This window comes from Choloepus didactylus, chromosome 1 (genome assembly GCF_015220235.1).
Source record: "Choloepus didactylus isolate mChoDid1 chromosome 1, mChoDid1.pri, whole genome shotgun sequence".
Classification (NCBI taxonomy): Eukaryota; Metazoa; Chordata; class Mammalia; order Pilosa; family Megalonychidae; genus Choloepus; species Choloepus didactylus.
Genome location: NC_051307.1, coordinates 167986425 through 168002814, shown reverse-complemented (window position 1 = coordinate 168002814; position 16390 = coordinate 167986425). Strand labels below are relative to the sequence as shown.

At 42.8% G+C, this 16390-nt stretch overlaps 1 protein-coding gene across 1 annotated transcript in view; it reads left to right on the top strand.

Moving 5' to 3' along the window:
- Positions 1 to 16390, top strand: part of RFTN1 (raftlin, lipid raft linker 1) — a 216145-nt gene that overhangs the window by 143421 nt on the left and 56334 nt on the right. The gene's annotated exons all lie outside the window — the stretch shown is intronic.

The window sequence follows — 16390 nt, the reverse complement described above, 5'->3', positions numbered from 1 at the left end:
AGAAAATTTCCAGTGTGACATTTATACATATATGTATATATATTTAATTTTTCAAAACTTTTTATAAGATGGAACATGTTTCGAGTACTAATTATGCACTGTCGATGAGCACATGTGGCAGCTCTGGGTTTGCAGCACAGGTTGAACTTCCCCGTCTGCGTTGTTGGGAGGTGCAGAACGTCGCCTCTTGGGGATGCCTCCTGTCTGCCGGATTTGTCTGAGCTCCAGCACAGATAATGAGTGTGGGAATGTGGACTAACCTCTCCGCATGTGGAGGGTGGGCTGTCTGCCCTGAGAAATGGAGTTTATCTTAGCAGGCAGCTAGGCAGCCTGCTGTGTCTTCCCCCGCAAACTGGAAGGTTTCACATTTATTGCTTGAGATTATGTGGAATCTTCACTGAGGGTTCTGAGAGCCAGGGTGACAGGATTGCAACCCATGTAAGGCTTTCCTCTTTTCTGCCTTTGGAATAGTCCCACTCAAAGAGCCAGATCCTGTTAGGCTTGGGGTCAGCGGTGTCCAAAATGGCTGGGGGTGGGGCGGGGGGAGCGCTTGGACTTGAGATACTCAATTTCTGAAACTGACTTACCTCTTCAAGGAGAAATCCGGAACTTTACAAGCCCAATTCTTAATTTTCCCTGATTCCACTAAAGGAAACCTGCCCCTTGATAACTTAGGTGGGGTTCTCCACTTTCTTGGATTCCTAGCTTTCTTCTCTGCAAAATGAGGCCTGTGCACAAGAGTGATCATCTGTAAGATTGCTCGTGGCTCTAATACTCTGTGCTTCTCTGGTGAATCCAGTTTTTAAATTATTTCCCCCTCATTATCAAATAGGCTTATTGGATTAATAAGGGATGCTACATTTTAGTGCCATATGCCCTCATTTTGTGAATTTTGCTGCCCTTCATCCAATAAATCAGTGTTTGTTGATCGATTGCAACTGTTTTTGTCTTCCTCCTTAACTGATACCTAATTGGAGAGCAATATGAAGGCTGTTATTTTTACAAAGGTTATTATTTTTTTAAGGTTAAAAATAACCTTTGCCTTCTGGCACTCCAGTGGGGGGGGGGATCTGTTGTGAGGAAGATCTAAATGTTAACTGTTTCATTTGCTGGCTTACTATTGACATCTTAAGTGTTTGAGAGAATGAAAAATAGGCTAGATTACCATATGGCGATAATGCTGTGAGCTGTAGAGGTAACCAAGATTTACGTGTTTGGACAAAAGGCCCACGTATTCTAGTATTATATTATTATAGCTCTAGCCTAAGCATAAGAGGAAACAGAATTAAACCAAGATTTCCCATCTAATTAGTTACTTCCCAGGCTACATCTTCATTCTGTTAGCTGGCAGCAGCATTCCTAGGTATTGAAAAGGTAGCCAGAGGAAAGGGGTAAGAAGGATATAATTGGTGAAGGTAGTAGGATTCTTATTGGGTGGAAGGCAGTTAAAGAAGTTTTTACAGTGATGGAGAGGGGCAAAGTTGGGATATGGAGGATACAGGGAGTAGAAGTCAGAAGAAAAATATCTGAAGGGATGGACAAACTTTAAAAGAAAACATTTAAATATATTCCTCTTGGAAATGAAGTTAGTTTTGATGGAACTATTTATCACTCAGTTGATGTATCAACTTTATTTTCAGTGCCTTCCTATTTTGAAGGAGAAATGCAATTGTTACTCAGACTAACTTCCGAGACTCTCTCCAGAGGGGAATGGAAGCTTCTCTTTATGATGCCTTAGGCATAAAGCAGATGGATTCTTTCTCAAGCCTGAAGCACAGGGTTCTCTGTGATCCTTTCCGAGTCGGATGGTGCCCGGGAATGCAGGCATCATTCTGTGTTGCTCTTGAATAGTAAAACCTCATCATTAGTTCATGTTCTGCACATCTGTAACTTGTGATAAACAAGAACTGAGCCTAAGTTTGCCTACAGGTCTGCTAAGCAGACTAATAATGTAAGGCATGCTGCAGGGGCAGGGTTTACCTCAGGGTACCTGCTTGCTCCAGCAGTTTAGATGCACCATCACAAGCTGAGACGCTAATTACAACTGCTCTTACCTCTTCATTAAAGCAGGTTCCTTTAGGCCTTCTCCTTGGAAGCATTTGTGTTATCCTTGTTTCTTTACATTTCTACATATTCGAGAGTGCTGCCAATGGCATTTTTATAAAGCATTGTGAATTTTACACTTTAAGAAATCACTTTGGTCTAGTATCTCCCCACGGGTACATATTAGTGAGGATGACGGTATTTTAAGAGGGTGTCTTTTGCTGCGTAACAAACCACCCCAAAACATAGTGGTTTAAAACAACGTTAGTATTTTGCTTCAGAATCTGTAACTTGCACAGGACTTGGCAGAGGCAGCTAAGCTGTACTCCGTGGCATCACGGTGGCTGGAGAGTCTATTTTCAAGATGGTTCCCCCATAGGGCTGCCATGTTGGTGCTGACTAGAGGCCTTTCCACAGACTGTTTGGGCTTCCTCACGGCGTGCTGGCTGGGTTCTTAGAGCATCATCCAAGAGAACGAGGTAGAAGTTCATGGAGTTTTTATGACCAGGCCTTAAAAGTCACATAGCGTCCTTTTCGCCAGACTCATTGGTGAAAAGAGCCACCCAGGTTCAAGTAGAGGGGACATAGACTCCTCTCTTGTTGGAGGAGTGTCAGGGTTCTAGAGGAGCATGTGGGATGAGAGATTTTGTGGCCCTCTTTGGAAAATACAGTCTTCTGTATATATTGAATTCAGGCACGCTATATTCATTTTTGTTTCATTCTTCTAGAAGAAAACTTTGAGAACATGCAGGGTTGATATGGAATACATAAAAAAATGAAAATGAAGGCAAGAAATCTAACTTAGAAATTGAATATTGAATATTAGGGTTATTAGGCATTGAAAATAATCTTTAAATGTATAATCCGCAACATTTATAAAGGCTTGCCAAAGGCCCGTACCCTCTCCCTCAAACCCTATTTATTACTCAAAGTGATCACATATCTTCCTGAGACCTGAAACTCTCTCAGATCATTTCCATCATCCAGACAAGTCATCATGGGGTTCTGGAGGGTATTGGCAAAAAAGCAAGCAAACAAGCAAGCATTCATTTCTTTAGCATGTTGTAATGAAAACCATCCCCAAGTACTTAGTTTAACTGCTTCGTTTACCATGGAAGTTTAAAACGCCAATACAACTGGGTTATGTTTTTATTGTTCTGGAGACGTGGGAAAAGAAAGGGGTTTTAAAACGGAGGGTTAAAACTAGGATAGCGATGGTCCAACCACACCAGCTGAACATGTTGTTGAAGTGCCTTTCATTAATGTTTTGGAAGCCTATGTAAATCAGGGATGGTGGGAAAAAAAGTCAGGAACACTAGATGTTAAAGCAGTGTGGTGTGAAGGGAAACATCTGCTCCCGGTGAAAGTTCTTTAAACTTATGTTCTTTTGCCTCAGACATTTAACTGTGATGCTGAGACTGGAGTTCCATGAAGATGCTAAAGCTAGTTTTCCAGAACATTCCCAGGAGCCTTAATATGCCCTTGAGGTATTACCAAAGTATAAAATTGGGTCGGTCAACCACAGCAACTCCAGAATTCTAGCTGCTTTTATGAGGAAATGCATGGCCTCATCTTAGGTAGCGCCTTTATGAAAGCAGGACCACCGGAATACCGCGTTACCAGGCATTTTTTAATCTTGTTAAGAAGTACTGATATTAACAAATTGTTTATTACTGCCTCTGTTCTTTTTCCTGAGAGGCAGATTGACCTGGTTTGTTAAGAGATGGACTGGATTAAAACGCCAATACAACTGGGTTATGTTTTTATTGTTCTGGAGACGTGGGAAAAGAAAGGGGTTTTAAAACGGAGGGTTAAAACTAGGATAGCGATGGTCCAAAGGCTGCATATAATCTTATTTTAATAGTGCTGCTTTATTGAGATTACTCCTGGATCTGCAACCCATTAATATCTCTAGACCTGTTTTCTTTGTGGTTAAGATGATACCAGTAGGGAACAATGTGCAGATTTTCAAAACCTCAAATGAATGTATTTGCAAAACATTATTGGCCCCAGACAGATATTTCTTGGAATTGTAGACCCATAGAATTTTCCATTTGAGGGTATCTTGACTTGTCATAAATTTAATCTCATACATACTTGTTCCTTTAATAAACATTCATTAAGTACTTGGTATGTACCACGAAGTGTTCCAGATACTGCAGAAGCAGGGAACAAAATAGATAGACCAGGTCCCTGCCCTTATGGAGCTCTCATTCAGCTGGGAAAGACAAACAAAGTGATGAGAAAATAGTTGGAAATAAATTATGTGATGAAAGTTAAACAAAGGGATATGACCAGGTGACCTTATTAGACTGAGAGTTCAGAGAAGGCCATAAAGGAGGAGAGGGACCATTTTAACTGAGACCACAGGAAAAAGAGAAACCAGTTGTTTGGAGATCCAGGGAAACAGCATCACAAACAGGCAAGTCCATGGCCTTCTAGTGGGAACAAACTTTGTTCAAAACCCAAAGGCTGGAGAGGCTGGAGGGAGTGAATAGGTGTGGGACATGGCCTGAGAGGTGGGCAGTGCCCAGTTCCTGGGGTGGAGTGGGCTCTGCAGGCTGGGTATAGGAGTTGGGATTTTATTCTCAATGTGAAGGACCACCATTGGAGAGTTTTAAAACAGGCAGCCTGACCTGGTTGATGTCTTTGAGAGACAGTCAAGCTGCCGTGGAGTGAGTGTAGGTTGACAGGTGCAGAGGGGAAAACCAGCGGAGGGGTGGTGGAGGGACCAGCAGGGGAGCATGTCCAGGAGGAGGGAATGCTCAGCTGCACGATGTGCCAAAGAGAGGATGGTGCTGAGGGCTGAGACGGCCTGCTGGACTTGGCCCTGCAGAGTCGTGGGAGGAGAGTGGCAATGTTTCGGTGAGAGGTGGGTGCAGAAGCCAGACCGTGGTGGAATGAGTATTGAGTGGAGGCAGAGTCAGCAAGACAGGGGTGCAGGGTGGAGGGAAGGCTTATCTTTTGTCGTGATCTGGTTCCTTCCCTTTCCTCTCCCTCCGCCTTCCCTTCCCTCCTATTCCCTCTTAGAGAGCTTGAATCAAATTGTATACTGGGTGGAAAGAGCCACTAAAGAGAGAGAGGTTGAAGATACAAGTGAAAGATGGAGTTGGGTCCTCCAGAAACTGGAGAACACAAGCTCCATGGTCCGGGGATCCTTGGCTGGGTCCCACTGATGTGGGGGACAAAGAGAGGAAGAATGTGTTTAGAGGTAGCCAGAAGACGACATAGAGGGTTTGGGGGTGGGTGGGAGGTTCTCCACTGCTGGCCTTGATTTCTGGAGAGTGATGGGTGTGTATGTGGGGTAGAGGGTTCAGAAGTGGGGAGAAAGCTCCTAAAGGACCAGAATGCTGGCTGGAGATGGATAGAGGGATGGCAGGTCAGCAGTGTTGCCGCAGCCCAGGTGGAAGACCTTGTACCTGCCTTACTGTGCCCCCGGGTGGATTGGATGTATTCAGCATTTATGGGTGTGGCCAGGTGGGGAAAGCCAAGGATGAAATCTCAGGAGAGTGGTGGAAGAAGTAAACCAAATGCTGGAAAGGGAAGGATAAGAAACAGCAGTCATCTGCATACTTTTTAAAGCAGCTTTCTGGGCTTCGCTGCTGGTCACGTTTCATCAGGTGACTGCATGTCTCAGTTTGCTTGGACAGTCCCGGCTCATGTCTGTGATCCCAACCTAATTATTAATTGTTTTACCTTTTGGTTCAACTGTGCCTTCTTTGGATCATAGATTGTGTAGCCACCAATCGTTTAACTCATTGGAGCCCCAGAGTGTATCAACTTTTTGATAACAGACTGCTGTTTCTACTTTTGAGTTCTCTGTGCCTTCTACTTTTCACATCCTTTCCCATGACTAGTGTAGGCTCCTCTGACCTCTCCCACAAGCTCTGCAGTGACTTCTTGGTCCCCCAACCACTCTCCTTGCCTCCTGCCTGTTCCTGTCTGTTCCCATGGCCTCCCCTTCCCCCGATCCATACCACATCCTGTGGAACGATGAATTTTTCCTTGGAGAGGCCTGATTATGTCAGTGCTGCTCAGAAACCGTGAAGGCATCGCATTGCCTACAGAACAGGAAGTCTAGGCTCTTAAGGTTCAAAAGCCTTCACGATCCAGCCCTGATATTTCACAGAGTAGCATTAATTGTAAAATGTAACAGCTAGGAATCCAGGCTCTGGAGCTAGACTGCCTAGGTGTGAATCCTACCTGCCATTTGCTAGCTGTGTGACCTTGAGCAAGTTGCCTAACTTCTCTGTGCCTCAGTTTTTAATCTATATCATGGTGATAAAAAGAATACCTGTTATTATAAAGATTAAACAAACTAATCCATATAAAGCCCTTAAAATGGTGTTTGGCACCTAGTAAGTTCTCAGTAAGTGATTTTTGGAACTGGCACACAGATAGTTTGCTCTTCCCTGCAGAGCTTCGGATACTCCTTACCTCTTTGCCTTTGATAACCTTGTTCCTTCTGGGAATCCTTCCCCAAGACCTTTTCTGCATGCCCAGATCACTTGTGGGCGAGGCTGTTTTGCCAGCCATGGATTTAGCCAGCTATAGAAGTAACAGGCTCTGAAGTCCAGCACACAGTCTTTGACTTCCCCTTGGGACTATGATGAAATTCTTTTTAAATCCTTTGCTAGCATAATGTCCTGAGATTTGATTTATCCATTTCCTCTGTGGGTGTACACTGGTGTGTAATGGAACGCTGGGCGCCTTGCAGCCTTGGTGGAAGGTATCTGTCTCCTGCTAGTTCTTTACCTTCAGTGTGCCTACCTGGGTGCCGTAGCTCCCTTGGGCCTCGTTCTTTGCTTTTGCTCTGGGTTTCTGGCCTGAGACAGGCAACTTCATACATGCTAAGTTCTGATGATGGACATAAACTGAGGGGGATCAGGGACTTGCTGTATAGTGGAATGGTTGGGGTGATTCCAGAAAGTGTTCTTAATAACAATCCTGAGCAGACCTGAAGGAGATATCCTGAGATTTCTGCGTGAAGTAGAAGAGTGCTGGGTCTCCACAGACAAAATAACCTATGGCCCTGACACAGAAACCACTTTGACCAAAATATACCAACATTGTTGTGATAGATATGGATTTATTTGCTTAGTTAGGCTTGGCTTAAATATCAGTTGATAACACTTGTTTTACCTTCTCTTCTTAATTTTAGCACTTGTTGGTACTGAGCAAATTTCAAATTTTGTTCCACATTCGATGGTGTTTAGACACGATAGACATGTAAACAACTATTTTGTCTGCCCTGAAATCCCTCTTCTTCTGAGAGGTGCTTCAGATCACAGTGCAGCCGTATCACTCCACGAAGCCACCTACCTCCTGGCGAGAGCAGATTAGCTCAGGAGTGGACGTCTGACCTAAGTAGGGTCAATGAGAGCCCTTCCGTGGCATCTTTGGCTGTGGATAAGTCTCTCCAGTGGCTAAGATGAAAGCAGACAAACTCAAAAGTTGGAGCTGGCCAAATTTTCTTTCAAATGGAGAAATTTGGCTTTAAATAAGAAAGAAGAATGATGCTATCATATAAAGAGAACTGGGATCAAAACTTGCAGATAGCTTCCTGCTCAGTTCCAGAGACACTGGTTTCAGGTCCACCTAGAGCCCAGCTCTGTCTCTACCCTGCTCTACCCTGCTCTACCCTGCTGGCTGCTCTTTGAGATGCCATTGGGTTGTCCCTCACAGACAGGCTTTCCCTGTTCATCTTCCTTTTGCGTCTTTGATTTGGACTTTGACACCTGGGTTGGAGGTCTTCTGATAGGTTGGTTGCTAGAGATGCTAAAAGCTGGTTGAAGATCTTTGGAGGATGGGAGTTTGACAGTACTCCCTCTGTCCATCTGATTTCTAACTCCCATGCACTCCATTTTCAATGAATTGTGTAATTATAGACACAATCTAAATGAAAGACCTAAGACAATTAATGCAGATAATTTGAGCAAGTAAAACTCCTTTTGTTAGAAATGCTTGCCTTGAGTGGAACCACCAAAGGATGGATCATGTCTCTGCTCCCATCTGGACTCGGGGCCTGACCTCTTCCTTTTGTTTTTATAGTAGTTTACTTGGCATTTCTCGAGCTTCCCACCAAATCACCCCTAATAGCAGAAGAGAATAAAGGGGTGCCTTCTTATCCCAAATTCAATCTTGCCAGGGATTTGAGGGCAAGCATTGGTCCCTTAAACTTATACACGTTAACTCTTCAGAGTCTCTCAGTTACCCTTTGAGTTAAACCAACACTTATTAAATCCCAAAGGGCAGGGATGCTACCTGTAAATCTCACTACTGCTTCCCCAGAACCCAGTGCCACCCAGCATATAGTGGACACTCAGTGAACAGTTATGGAATGAATGAATGGATAGCATTATCCCCATTTTATAGATGAGGAAACCAAAGCTCAGATAAATCAAGTGATCTGACCAGTAACATAGCTAACAATTGGCACAGCTGGGTCCAAAGCTTTTGGTCTTCAGATTCCTTGTCCAGGGCTCATTCTAAGGCCTCTCAGTCATTTAAGAGACAACAACAGCCTCAGAAAGTCTCCGTGATGGATGTAGAACCATAAATGCAGATCTTTCCTCATGGCCCCAAAATGGACCTGGATACCCAGCAGTGCTTGGCAGAGTCTTCAACTCCTAAAGCTAACCGTTAACACGTCAGAACTAAAGGCAGTTTCAGTCGTGAACTAAAATGCGTGTTATTTTTGAACCTCCCTTTTCAGAAAGCTGTACCAGAGTTTAGGTGACAAAAGATGGGAAGGGCTATGTGTGCTTGATAAAATATTCACCGTAAAGACTCGTGTGCAACTGTGCAACCCAGAACAGCATTTTTGTGCTCCCTGTGTATGCTCATGGATCCCCAAAGACTTTAAAATGTCATATGTCACAGAATGGTGGCCCATGGTTATGAGGGAGGGGCAGATTGGGTAGTGGTCTGGTCTGGGATATATTTGGGATATATGTGTATGAGAGAGTCTTGGTCTTAACTCCATATTATATAACTCTGAAATCATTGTTTAAAGTTCTATTTCTATTATTCAATATTTTATATGATTTCTTGTCTTCCATAGCAGTACCGTCTAACAGAACTTTCTATGATGATGGAAATGTTCTCTATCTGCGTTGTCCAATGCGGTAGCCAGTAGCCACAAGTGGCTACTGAGCCCTTGAAATGTGGCTAGTGCAACTGAGGAACTGAATTTTTTTTTCTTTTTAATTTGCATTAATTTAAATTTAAATAGTCACATGTAGCTAGTTGCTAACATATTGGGCAGTGCAGCTCTATATTTTTTTAAAAAAAGCAAATTTATGATTCCTGGCAGTAATTAGCTCATTAGTTATAGGTGTTCCACTAAATTCATCACAACCTTAGAAAATACCTATAACTTGTAAGAAATAAATCCATTAGGTATAAATAGACCCAGTGTGTTGCAACTCTCCTCAAAACTTGGTGGTGATGGTGGGGGAGTCTCCTTTACCTGGGCGGTGGTAGCCTCTGTCAACTGTCTTGCCTCACTCTAGCCTCTTCCCCAGGACCTTGAGTCTATACCAAATTAAGTTCTAGCAGTCTTGCTCTCTGTTTGGGGTCCATGCTCTCTCACTGCCTTTTGGGAGCCCTTGATTGTCTCTTCATTTCTCACTGAGTCAGATTTAGAGACCTCCGTCCTGTGCCTTCTTATTCCCTTCATCCCCTTTAACTCACTTCCCTCCTTAATTAGATTCAGACAAAATGGTCATTCGTGCCATCTAGTGTGGCCTGTGGACACTCCAATTGCTGCTGACCTGTCAGCCAGAGCCTGTCCCACTCCTTTTTCCATGTTATACGGCTTGGTTCTTATGAAATCCAGCCCATATCCATCTCCCTCTAACAGGGCTCATCCTGATACATGTGCTCTAAAAATCAAATACGTGTACCAGCATGTACAAAGATAGTGTATATATATTTGCACCCATTACTATCAGCATAGTGATGCTTTCATTTTGAAAGTAGAATAACAGAAATATGTCCTAGATTTTGAGGGACCATCTCAATGTCACGTTATTTTTAATCAAAGGGATTCATTAAATATAAACCAAAGATGATATTTTTTATAGTGAGTTGAGGCTTTTTATACAACTAAATTAAAAAACAGATAAAAAAAATCTTTGTCACATCATAATCCCTGATTTTAGGTTAAGAAAATATAGTTACCATGGAATTAGTTCTCACTTTTCACAGAGCAGTTGAACGAAGTCTAGGACATGGCCATCTTTAACTTCTGGAACCTTACCCAGCAATTATTACTCTTTAAGTTGTTGAGGGGACAATTCTTAAAGGCAGGGTTGATGAGAGAAAGGTGGGTGAGGGTGTATTTTAGTTTGGTGGTATCCTACACTGGGCACCACGCTGGATTTTATATGAGAAGAGTGATTTCATTGAAGGACTTTGCCTTTGACTAGCTCTGTGAAGTTTGACCACCAGTTCAGAACCTTCTGGGAGCCTTTCTCCTCTTCTGCAAGGTATTACTTTAAGGCCTAAGGTAAAGTATGTGGAAGTTCTCTGTAGAAGAGGTGTACGATGTTAGCAGTTGTTATTTTAACTAAGCCCAGCAGTTAGCAAAGTTTTGTAGGCAGACATGTGATACCCTTTGGGGAACTCCATAACTAAGGCAACCTGGCTGTCCATGGTTTGTTTTTCCATATTGATTTGACCCCATGTTTGTGAAGAAGAACCTAGTGTAGCTTGAAGTAATCAGGGGCTCCAGCAACAGATGATGAGGGCCTGAAGTAAAGTGATCTGAAAGGTATGGAGAGTTGGGGAGGGATTCTAGACACACTGGGAGCTGAATCTGGCAAGATGTGGTAAGTGAATCCTTAGGAATAGGGATGGGGAAGAGCTAAGGAAGACCCTGTGGCTCCAGTTTGAGAGATGAGTTCACTGATGGGCCCTTCAGCTGTGCTGTTTGGCCCTATGGGTCTAGACCTCAGAGGAGAGTCAGAGGTGGTGGGTCCAAACTTGGGAATCATTTACATGTGATTATAGCTGAAACCACGCAAATAGCAGAGGCCACCAAGGGGTGAATGAGGAGAGCTGGTGGCCAAGGATGAATCGTGACGAAGGCCATCTAGTGTCCACCATCATGATAGCCCACAAGAGGTGCTCAGTGAAGGTTTGTGAATGAACAAATGGATAGATGAATGAATGGGAGGCAAGCAAGTTTCCGGTTTAGCTATATGTATGCAGTCAAATGACTCTCAGAAAAAGAGAAGAGGAAGTACCTATATTAGGGTGTGGTAGAAAACTAAAATTGTTAAGACCCCAAAGTCTAAACAAATATCCGTCTTTAAAATATCTAAATGCTGTTCTTTTGGTTAAATAGGTCTACTCACACTTTCTGGTAAACAATTTGGCAGCCTGTAGCAAGCCTTTGAAAAGTTGATATCCTTTGACCCAGTAATTCCACTTCCAGGAATCTACCCGAAGGAAATAATCAAGAGCTGCAGACAAAAGAATTATATGCAAAGATGTTTCATCTTTCTGGGGCATGAATTTCCCTGGAAAGCTTGGGGTGGGGAAGCATTTAAATTTCGCATCTTTTTAAGGGTTTTGATACTATGCAGAACGATGGTGCAGGAGACAAAATTTGCCTTGATGCTTAAGTTAAAAAATGAGCATTCTAAGAAATTCTGTGCTTTGCCCTGACACCTCCATTCTCCTTTGCTCTTGGAATTACTTTGATGGGAAGACTGGGGATGCGCTTGGCCTGCAGGGTGAAGTCAGAGTCTTTGTTGGCCTGGCATCCAAGGATGTCTGCGACCTGGTCCTTGTGCTTTCCTCTCCAGCCTCATTTCAAGGCACTCCTGGCTTCCTATGTCATGTTCCAGAAATATTTCTGGATGTTTCCTTAATGCACCAGGCCGTTGCACATTGTCAAGCTTTTGCACATGATGATCCTTCCTTCCTTTTTCTGGATTCTCCTTCTCTGCTTCCCTCATCTGCCTGGTGAACTCCTACTCATCCTGCAAACCTCCTTCAGATTTGATCCCCAAATAGGCTTTGTCTAGCATAGTATTTTGAAAAAAAAAGAATTTGAATGCTTTAAGGTGGGGCTTGCACACTCTAGTTCTGCCACACTCCTCACTTCTTCCTTTTTCATTTGTTACTGCCCTGACCTTTCGGAGCCACCCTTTCAGGCAAAAATAATCTCTTTCTTCACTGTCATTTCTATACCTTTACATCTAATACTGCATTTAGCACCCTTTATTGTGAATTTTTTAAAACATTCACTTTTTTCTATTCTAAAAGGAATGTGCATGCTTATTAAATAAACTTTGAACAATTACATGCAAATAGGGAAAAAGTCACTCATAGCTCCACTCAACACAGTGCTGTTTTCATTTTGGTGAATGTTTCCATGCACAGTTTTATAGTTTAATTTTGTGTGTATTACATAATTGTCATGAAACTAAGTCTATAAAATTAACAATCCTGATTTTTACATAACATAATGTAAGCATTATTGTTTCATGTTATCGTAATTATTTTAAAAATCTCTTTCCAATATTTGGCTGAATTGTCTTGAGGGCCAAGACTCCTATTTTGTATCCCCAGCACCTAAGTGCAGTGCTTGTCTGGACCAGTGTGGGGACTTTAAAAATGTTTGTAGAATTCTAGAGCTGAAAAATTAATCAGTCTCCAATCCTACATTCAAGGAGTACATTCTGGGAGAGAAGACATACATATTCATCATTCATTCATTCATTCATTCATTCAACACATATTTCTTGAGCACTCACTATATGTCAGACTTCATTCCAGCACTGGGCATATAGCAGTGAAGAAAAATCCCTGCCCTCATGAAATTTATATTCTAAAACAGTGAGCCCCAAACTTTAGACTGCACTGGAATCATCTGGAGGTCTTGTTAAAACACAGAGGGCTGGGCTCCACCCCCAGACTTTGAGATTCTGCAGCTCTGGAGTGGGGCCTGAGAATTTGCATTTCTAACAATTTCCCAGGTGACGCTGCTGCTGACCAGACTTTGAGAACCGTTCGTTGGTCTGGGGGATAAGCATACAGTTCAACACGGCTGTGCTGGTTTGAATCTATTATGTCCCCCAAAAAAGCCATGTTCTTTAATGCAATTTTGTGGGGGCAGACTTATTAGTCTTTTGATTAGGGTGGAACTTTTGATTGGGTTGTTTCCATGGAGATGTGACCCACCCAACTGTGGGTGAGACCTTTTGATTAGATGATTTCCATGGTGGTGTGGGCCCCCCCCCCCATTCTGAGTAGGTCTTAATTAGATCACTGGAGTTCTTTAAGGGAGCTCATGGAGAGAAGGAGCTCAGAGAAGCTGAGAGAGAAGTTTTGGAGAGAAACTAAATGTGTAATCCAGAGTTTGCCTCGGGAAAAGCTAAGAGCCAACTGTGCCAGTTTGGATATATTATGCCCCTCAAAAAGCCATGTTCTTTAATCCAATCTTGTGGGGGCAGATTTATTAGTCTTTTGATTAACATGGAAACTTTTGATTGAGTGCTTCCATGGAGATGTGACTCACCCAACTGTGGGTGATACTTTTGATTAGATTATTTCCATGGAGGTGTGGCCCCATCCACTCAGGGTGGGTCTTGATTAGTTCACTGGAGTATTTAAGAGAGAAACTAAGAGCCGACACAGACCCAGTTGTTTGCTGACACTTAAGAGACGGTTGGAAATGTGGACAGAAGGGTGTTTGGAGATGCTAAGCTAAGAAATGAAGCCCAGAGTTTGCCCCAGAGAAGCTAGGAGAGACCCAGTGACATTTTGGAGAAAGCCATTTTGAACTCAACCTGGGAGCAGTGGAACAGTGGACACCAGCCACGTGCCTTCCCAGCTAGCAGAGGTGTTCCGGACGCCATCGGTCTTCCTTCAGTGAAGGTATCCACTTCTTGATGCCTTAGTTTGGACACTTCTATGACTTTAGAACTGTAAATCTGTAACCTAATAAATCCCCTTGTAAAAGCCAATCCATTTCTGGTATTTGCATAATGGCAGCATTAGCAAACCAGAACAATGGCCGAGGAGTGTGATGGACCAGTTTGTTATGGGAGAAGGGCGCAAGCCTGATTTATGTGAAAGCTTCTTCTATTCTTCAAGTGCCCAGTGAAGATGGAGAGGGCTGGAATAATGTCCTGTGTCCAGAGTCCTCACATGCTCACTCTGGATAGCTCTTGGCAGTCTCTGAAGGGCTGGGGAAGCCCGGGACCAATAAGGAGGGAGATAAGAGCACAAACGGTGGTCACCAGGTACCGTCTCTGTGCCCAGTCCTGTGGTGAGCTTTCCATATGGGATATGTAATCCTTGGAGCAACTGCGAGGGAAGTATGATTTTCCCCATTTTATAGATGAGAAAACGAAGTCACAGAAAGCTCATGGAACCCTCTCTGATCCACCCAGCCAGTGAATAGCACATCTGAGGCTGCAGATGTGCCCTGTGTGGTTTCCACGACTCCAGTTGAGACTGGCCTAGACCTGAGCCCTCGGTGGAACCAGTTTCTAAAAATGCTTTAACAGTCATAGCTATTTCCTCTGTGGTAAGACAGATGGTAGCAGGGGTTGGTGCAAGGCCAGCGCCTTAGTGTGTCTGTTCCTGAAGCACAACAGCAAATTGAGAGACTCTGACTTGCAGTTTATTAAGGAGAAAGCCACAGTGGAGTTCAGTGGACTCAGTAGCTAAAACAGAGGTCAGCAGTTTTGGGGGAAAATCATTGTTTGTCCTTCCTGTGGAGCTACATCTGGAAATGATGATTATTCTCTCAAATGTAGAAATTTGTGGAAGTTTTAGTTTAGTTTTACTATGGGTTTAGTGTGTTGAGAATTTGCATAATGTGTTTAAAGCTAAACATCTGAAGCATCATAGACTGGCAGCATTATTTCACAGTTAAGACTAGAGAAAAACCATCTGACTCCACTGCAGTGGGTGCTTGAGAACTTGGTATGAAAAGTGGCCCAGTCCCAGGCCCTGACACATCTTAGAATGCCGTCATCTGTTGCAGTAGGTCACGTCTGCCAGATTACCTGGATTATTTCTTGTTGGCTCTAGCATAATGCCTTCATCTTCTCTCAAGGGTTAAGAAGATAACTGGCATAAGAAAAAGATCTCCTCATTTTCTGTAAAGTTAACAAAGATACATTTTGCTCCATATCTTTTTAAGTAATACAACACATTCCTCTGTTCATTTCTGACAAAATACACTTCTCCTATTGACCTGACATGTTTCCACTTTTCATTTGACGATGGTCAAATCCATTGCATTTCTCTTTTTGCCTTTGTTGCCAGGAAGCTCAGAGCAATGCTTTGTATGCAGTAGTGTCCCTAAACTTAAGGTTCTTTGGTATAATTATCTCCCCACCCTTGTCATTAATTGATTATTGCTTTTTTGTTTTTACCATTTCTTTCACATCTCTTGTTATTGTATCTCCTTTTAGAAACTTTCCAAAATAATTTCTAAAAATAGGTGACTCTCACAGATTAATGAGTAAAAAGTATAATTAGCACTTTTAATTTTTGAAGAGTGAATTGAGCCAACCATGGGAATATGTGTGAACACATACACATCCGTGGATATGTGTGTATTTGATGCCTTCAGATGTTCCACTTGGTCTTGTGCCTAAGAAAATGAACTTTGGTCTGAGCTAGACCTGGCTTTGAACCCTGACCTTGCTGCTTCATGATTTGAATGTCTCTGAGTCTCAGTGTCCTCTGCTGAAATAGAGAAAATGATGCTATGCAGAGTCACTGAAGGATTAAATGAAACTACTTCTGTAAAGTGCCATGCCTGGCACAAATAGGTCTGCAATAGATGGCAATCACTAATATTGTTATTGTTATGTCTGTCATTGACAAGATTTTATAGAAAACCAGACTTTTGCAACAGCTCTAGACTATTTTCTAGAATGTGCAGTGTGGAACTCAAACAACCTTCTGCTCAAAGTTAGGGCGATTCATTCAAGAGGGCTGTGAAAACTTGCTCCTCCTAGGGAGAGTAGTTTCATGCCATTATCACTTAGTAATTCTCAAATGGCAGTAGATGATCCTTGCAGATGTCTCGAGGAGTTTTTCTGAGGTCATCCATGCAGGGGTGTGTGACTAAGACTTAGGCAGCTCTGAGGCCTCTACCCCCCTTATTTATTTGTACAGTGACTTGAGCATCCTTGCCTGGAAAGTCCCCTAAAATTCGTCTTCCAGTTTTGGCTGGCTTGATTTTATTAAGCTATTACTTTCAATTTGTCTTTCCAACTTATTACTACTAAAATCGATTGTTCGGGGGCCTTTTTTTAGGGAAGGGAAAAGTTAAAGTGCCTCAGTACTCCATACAGAGGAGTACCGTATA